Source organism: Telopea speciosissima, chromosome 6 (genome assembly GCF_018873765.1).
Source record: "Telopea speciosissima isolate NSW1024214 ecotype Mountain lineage chromosome 6, Tspe_v1, whole genome shotgun sequence".
Lineage (NCBI taxonomy): Eukaryota > Viridiplantae > Streptophyta > Magnoliopsida > Proteales > Proteaceae > Telopea > Telopea speciosissima.
Window position 1 is genome coordinate 37844716 of NC_057921.1, and position 8206 is coordinate 37852921.

Here is an 8206-nt window from a genome sequence, read left to right on the forward strand (position 1 = left end):
CCTCATTTTGTCTTCTTCGAAGCACACGAAGATGATGAACAATCATCTAAAGTGGTGGGGATAAGCCTAATTATGACCAAAAGAAGACCCGACCAATTTATTCACATTTGGAACCAATTTGATTGAAATGACCAAAATACCCTCTACATGTTATTTAAGTCATTATGTGGTCAATTATACTTTTTGTTTTTTTTTTGGAACAGGAGGTGGCCGACTAAATCAATCAATCATACTTTTATCTTTTCCAAATAAGGTGGGTTTTATTGTCAAATTAACTATTATTGCCAAGACATGGCTTGAAAATGATTTAATTTTAATATTATTTTGGAAAAGATTTTATTTTGGTTCGGTGGAACCGCGTTTTCCAAAATGATTTTTAATTTTGTTTTATGTTAAAGTATTGAAAATGCTATTTGAATCACTCAATTCTTCTATATTAATTATAAATAATAAAAAAATCACTCAATTCAGAATTGTGGTTTAAAAGTTATGAATTTTTGAACATTTTTAGGTATGTTAGTGATATGAACCAAGTCAAATCGAACCGGTTTAAGTTGGGACCATATTGGACAAAAACGTGGCACATGACCCTATGTACACATGGAAAAGGGCTGCATGGAGCTCACATACATTGCCGTCAACGCGTTTGCAATGTGAATAGATATGCCTTTTATACGTCGCTAGATGCTTTTTTTTTTTATTTAATCAATTTATGGGTTTCCCACAAGAGGTAGGATTTTCTGATATTTCGTATTTTTATCACCCGAGTCCAAGATGATGTAAATGGATCACCGAAATTAACTCCGTATCCGATTCGTGTTCGAATCCATTTCGTGGTTTTCGGATCCGAATATTTGAATTCTTCTGAAAGATAATTGGATTCAGCTATTTTTATTTCAATCTTGATAAGATTCGGTTAAAACATATGATATAGTACCATATTATTCTTAATATAAACACTTTTATAAGGATATTTTGATAATATATCTAATCCTAAGTCTTAACACAAACCCTAACCATAAGTCGGTATAGATTAGAATCGTTTACTAATTGAATAGTTTATCGGATTAGATAATATCCGGATACCCAATAAACTCCCGAATTCTAATATGATATTAGTTTTTAAAATTTTATCGGATATCAAATCAACTTAAACACTCTTCTATGATTCTGAATCGTGTTTTGAATCCTCAACAGTAGGTTTAACATGATTCAAATCAGCTTTTTAAAAGGTTTTATATTTTTACCATAAAATCTGACCATTGATCTCAATTTACCTATTTCTCTCTCTAAATCCAACATTTTTGAGTGAGACAAGACCAATGCGGCAAACAAGCCTTCCAAAAGCAATAAAAAGGCCACTATGCCACGATCAAAGACAATCTCTAAAGCTATTGAGACCCTTGAGACCAAAAAAAAAAAATGAGTTTACCACAACTCTGATTGAGTTTTGCAGCGAGATTTCATGCTTTTTGGTTGAGTTGTGCGTGCTCTCCTCCCTGTATTTTCGTTTTACTTCGCAGAGAAGGCATTTCTATAAATATTATTTGCCTTTATATTCTTAACAACAATTGTTTGGATTGATTTTCCATGAGATCATATTATTTTTGCTAACTTGGTTGTGTAGCACAAGTGTCAAGGTAAACTTCCATCTCTTTTATAACGTTAATCGTGTGTTATTTCATATTATGATATGTAGTGCATGTTTTAGTTTTAAAATTTGATTATTTAATAAAATAATAAATGAATAGGAAAATCGGTTTAACAGGTGGACCGAGATGCCTAACTTTCTTGGTTCACACCCTGACAAGTTCTCATTCTTGGTTTAACCTATGCCTCAATGTGAGTCATATTGATAGGTTCTAGCCCTTAATCTAGACGGTGACTTTACTTACTTTCTTTATCTCTTGAAGGGAGATTAAGATTTTCTTTCTTTCGAGAAGATGGGAATAAAATTCTTATATCTTCGCAGTGGCGACTCCACTAGGGATCGCTAAGCTTTTGATTGTAATTTGGTATTTTTATTTTGTAATTTATAGATTTTTTCGAATGATTGTTTTGTTTTCTTATTGTATAATATTGCTTGAGCAAACTATGCATCATACATTACATACATTTCTCACACACATGCACTGCAAAGATCGACCCCATAGATCTAATGTGAAGACACACAACGTACCCATGGTGAAACTACAACCCTTAAAAAACGGAGGAATTACCATGTCATTTGATCACTAAATGTGAAGGCATCGTGAGAGGTATATTTTGGTGCTCCTTGCTAAGTTTGAACCTCACATCCCAAGCTAGATTCCAGAATCATGTAGGTATATAGAACCAACACTCCTAGGGGTTGCCCCTACTAAGTTAGGTTACGTTTGGTATGCATTCCCATTCTTAGAATGCACATTCTCACCAGCCTCAACCTAGCTTGTGCAAATTCATGATACAATACAATTCATTTTCTAAAATCAAGAATATATTATGGATAGAGATGTGCCAAATAAATATTTCGGTTCTATGTTAGGAATGCATTCCCCTAGGACATCTTCTTCCATAGAGTGTGAGTTCGGTCTATCGTAATCAAATGGTATTGATAGAGTGTGCGGGCGTGCCAGAGTCTATAAGACTAAAAGTAGTAGAAGTTTGCACTTCTAACTTTTATTAAGCTATATGGTTCATCCTCTTGCTTCGATTGCTCCAAGGATTTTAACTAGATTAAAGACCAAATTACAATATATGGGTAAGGATAGTCACAAAACAATTGATAGTGAAAAGGGGAAATCGAGTACTTCTATTAATCTTGATGTGCGCATATACAGAGGACATGCCACTGCTACAAGAAATCAAAGAAGAACTTGAAAGGGGAAGAGAAAGAGAGATTGATCACTAAGATCAGAAGAGAAAGAGAGAGAGAGAGAGAGAGAGAGGAGTTACACTAGAAAAAGTGAATTGCAGAAAGTAAAGATAATTGAAATTGCAGGTTTGTTATGTGATCGAGAGATCCTTTCTTTTTCTAAAATTCTAACTTTTATAAACATTCTTGATAGCTTTTAGTGGTTCCTAGTAGTTATTTCTAGGAACTCGCACTCCTCATTTTGAATTTGAATTTAAATATTTCAAGTGATTAGGTAATTCTCCACAATCTCCTATCTTATGTAATCACTTTCCCATTTGCCTTTTTTTTTTTTTTTTTTTTTTTTCAAATTCAGAAGGAACCTTTGCATGGCACGTACACTGCACAGTCTTAAAGTATACATAGTAAAATCATGGTGTAAAATTAGGGTGTAAACAGAGATTATAAATATTCAATTCGAGATTATTTCTCAATACCATTGAAGGTGAAGCTGAAGCTGAATCTGATCTCAACTATGCAACTGCTATCCATGTTTTTGGATTCTCCAAATTAAGCGATGTGATCAAACCATGTTTAGAAGGATGAAATTTACTTTGCTGTTGCATCAAAATAAGATATTAGATTATTTTCTGATATCTTCCAATGCACCAATTATATTCCCGATAACCATCAAACCTATAGAGAGAGAGAGAGAGAGAGAGAGAGAGAGAGAGAAAAAGCCAGTGGATGGGCCTGAGGAGGTGGCCCTACTGCTAATTAAAAGGAGATGGATAAACATGAAGGCAAATCTGATCCAACAAGAAATTCCATATGGCTTATTTGTCACCATTCTATTGGTTCTTGAACAACTGGAGTTGTCCTATTGAATAGGTAGTCAGTCTGCCACAGATCCTCTCCAGTCATTTGACAGGACTGGAAAACAACACATTATGGGGGTGTGAACACAACATGGAAGCTTCCTTTTCTATATTCTGTCTACAATGCCATTGTTAAGGGATTGGACTCCTCTACCGCGTAGGGCTGCACAGCATATCTTGTGGCATGGCACTAAAGCTCGTCACGTGGATGAGCACCCCTTTGGATGGTGCGGATCAAGTTGAAAATCTAAATTTTAAAATTAAGAAATGTTTCTATTGTATATTTATCACACTCAACTTTAATTTCCAGTTTGATTTGCGCCATCCAAAGGGGAAGCTCATCCACGTGGCGAGCTCTGGTGTCGTGCCACAAGATTTGCCATAGAGGAGCCCGACCCGATCCATTGTTAAGCTGCAGTTGTACCTTATCTTTCCATCCAATCTACACCGTCAGATTTAAAATCCTACCCTAAATAACGTTATGATTGATTGGTAGTAGTTTTAATAAGATTACATATGGATCGGAAGCATTGCATATGCAAAAATGCAAAAATTATTTTAAAATCCAAATATGTTTATTAGGTTCTGTACGGAAGAGTCCTCGGTCTTTGAGGTGGCCCACTTGGTACACTAGGGCCCATGGAGAGCCAGAATCGTGAAGACGGTGGGTTTTGGTTTTGGGCCCACCAAGAGAGATTCCATTTCCAGCTATATTTCCATCCGCCACAGATAATCCCTGTTTGGGGTGTTCAACGAATGCATTATTATGATGCAAAGGAAGAACGTATAGCCGTATAGGGTACTTGAAAATTGAAATTACCAACCAAACGGTGTCCTTTTCTATCTTTGTCATGGGGCAATCCTCAAATGTGGGAAACCCCCCGTGACGTATCAGAAAGAAACCCACGATAGTGTGCACTTTCATTGATTGTAGCCGTTCGATCAGCCTTGAAGATCACAACCCTTTGATCATCAAGAGGAGATGGAAAGGTCAATGGGCCATGCCAGTGGTGTATGCTTTGTACTAATGTTTCGTTGAGGATGATAAACATTAGATTCATTGTATCTTATCCTCTGGATTTGTTTTTGTTTATAACTTATTACTTATTAGCATGCTTTCTAAAGAATAATAAATTAATAGTGAAAGAAAGGTAAAAGTGTAAAACTAGTGTTATTGGGTTTATTTTCAGTAAGAGTAAAAGCTATTAGGGAATTCAAAAATGTTCCCTAAGTTCAAAAACTAGGAATTGAATAAGGGATCGGCTTTTTAACCCCCAAAAAAAAATTATATCAGAGATCGGTTTTAATTAATTATGATTTGAATCGTTATGGAATCGAATGGAATCAGCTAAGATTCGATCAACTTGACTGGACTCAGGGTAATTCGGTTTGGATGCAGTAGTGATGGTGGTGGTGGCTACTTGTTTAGTAGGGCATTGGCCTAAGTTCAAGTGAGAGATTGTTGGTTCAACTCTCCCCCTTACCCATCCGATGTTAGACATTCTTATTAATTTCCTCCCAACTCAATCCCTTCCTTTGCCGCCCTCTCCTCTTGGAAGTGGGATGCCGTCTAGGTCTCCTCTTGAGCTGTTACCTCTAGTGAACTATAGGCACTCAGTAGGATCTGACTTTTTTTTAAAAAAATTAAAATCAAGATTAATTGAAATCAATCATATTGATTCCAAGTTGAATCGACTAATTTCAATCCGACTTTAAAATTATAAATTTCACCAATGGAATGCCCTGCTCCATCAAAATGGTTAAAATAGTGTAATTTAACACTTCATTTATGAACTTAATAAAAATTTCACATATGACACCTATTATTAATATTTTAAAAAAGAAGTCAAAAAAGAAAAAAAAAATTCATCTTCATGTTGAACTAAGAAATGTTGCTACCAAAAAATATTTTAAAAATGTTGAATAATATGAATAAATACTTAAAAATATTTAAAATACATAAAACATGAATTTTGTAATAAGAAAAAAGATCCTTAAACCACAATGTAAAGATCTTTTTCCATGTCCTTTCAGATCCTAACCATGTGGGATCTACACTAACACTCTCTCTCCTTCCTGAAGCCCTCTTATTGATGAAATCATTCCCCCTTGTAACATTATAGAAATATAACATATAAATTAACTATATTTATGGGAGAGAGCTTGCTCCACATGTTTTTTGGGGTTCCACACTAAAGCAATCTATTTCACATCCAATGTGAGTAGGCTTGCAAGGACTTACGCACTCAATATAAATAAATATAATCGATTATGTTCTTGTGTTATTCATAAAAATATCTTTAAATACTAGCTCCGTTGACGTTGAGGAAGGCTTTACCTCTTGCATCAAGTGACAAAGGATCCAAACTCTTCTTAAATGGAGTTGAAAAAGCTTCAAGACTTTAGGAGAAAGTCTTCCTTCACCACGTGGTAAAGGTTTATCACACCATCCTACGGTTCACAAACCCTTATACAGGTTTAGTATGTTTTCCAAAATACCTTATCAATACCTTTTGCATATATCTAAAGCCTGCGGTGAATAAATTCCCATTCATCACGGCTTAAGGAAAACTTGATCCAAGACTTTAAAGTTTGAATCAGAAGAAAGGAAACAATGTGGCACAAATTCATCATATCCCTCCTGGATTTGATGAAATAAGAGAGAACAACTTGGTGATATTGTTTAAAATAATAGAAATCTTACATCTATAATTAGGGTTAAGCATATCTTCCCATTCAATATTTTAATATATATATATATATATATATATATATATATATATATATATGGATATATGGAACTCTGGAGGGGATCGGATCCCAATTGACTCATGTGATGATCCATACTTGTTTGGAAATTTAGATAAATTTCATGAATAAAATAGGACAAAGAAATGTCAAATCTTTTTTGATACAGAGAAGAAAAGTCAATTGATAATGGATGGATGGCCATGATCATCCAATAACTTTAAAAAAAAAAAAACTCCAAAGAGAAAAAGAAGAGGGAGTACTAAATCATAAATCATCCAACTTAGTCAAATTGATGGTTGTGCTCGTGCATATATTCTTTATGGATGAGCCTCTCCATAAAAAACTTGGCTTAATTGTATTAATCTATATATATATCATGAGTATTCAAAGATAAGTTTATTACATTGAAATCTCTGCTGACATCATGATCGTTGCTCAAAGCCGTTCTAACACACCCTATCCTTTTTAAAACATCACAGTGTCGGATGTTGCGTGTGAAAACCTCTGTCGTCCGGTTCGCCCACGGGTAAGCTTGCAAAACCGAGTGAGCACAAGAGAGCCGGTGTGGCTCCGGCCTAGGGCTCTCCGACGCTCAAGTTAGGTCTCCGTCGTAACAGTGTAACAGCTTAGTCAAAAGTGAGATGAGCGTTTGAGCTCCATACCTGGGTATTCATAGGATGAGATGAGGCGGTTGGAGGAGTCCTTGTATGATAAGAGTCCTCGGTTGGTAAGGCTCTTCTACGCGGAGCGGAGTGGAGAGTTATTCTCGGAATCGGACTCTTAAGAAGGTAAGAGTCCTTGTTGAGGCGCGATACGATTTCGCCATCGAATAACGGCTTGATTCTTATCCCGTGATCGCCGAGATTTGTTGATGTGGCTCCGCGATCCTAGGCGGGCCGCCTTTTATTGCTTCAGGCGAGGGTTCGGCCTCGGCCTCGAGTGGCCATGCCCTAGGTGCTCGGCCTTGGACACCTGTACACAAGGTCTCCGGCCTCACGCTCGGCCTGGGTGATGAGTCCCGAGTGCCTCGGCATTATGTTCGGCTCGGCGGGTTCTTTAGCGATGCTGGCCACACGTATGCCTAGTCCGTCACTCGTCCTCAGTGGTTTACCAATCGTGGAGGACTCGGTGTGGTGTTCGACCTCAGCCTCGGCCGCGTAGGCATTTGGACTGATCATAGTTCCCTTTGGAGACCAGTTCGATGCCGCGCCATCTGGCTCGACTAGGGCCTCGGGTCAGGCCGGTTGGTCCACGTGTCAGCCTCCGAGTGGAGGGCGATTCTAGGACTCATCACAGGCCCCCCACTAATCAAGGCTCAGCTCGGCCTTGGTGAGTACAATATTTATCGCGTTGAGCATCTTTGTCTCGAGGTCGAATCTGAGTCCGTTGTTTATGATGATTTGACGTCTTGTACGGACTGACAGTTGGGTGTCAGTGCCACATCACTTGGCGTAATTATAGCGCTCAGGAATTCAAACCATCCGCCGATCGGAGCCGTCAGATTCTTTTTCCAAAATCTCTCCTGGCCATCGGATTTTGATGATTTGGTGACTATAAATAGTGAAGCTTCTTCTCTCATTTGTCACTATTCCAATCTCCCTGAGTGCTCGGCTAAATCGGAGTCTTCGGGTCTTCTAGGTGCTCAGCCACCTTCAGTGTTCAGCTCTTCTCCGCGTTCGGCTCGTCTTCCAAGATTCGCTCAACTAGTAAGTCTTCTTCTTTCAAAATGTCAATTGGTAGTGGC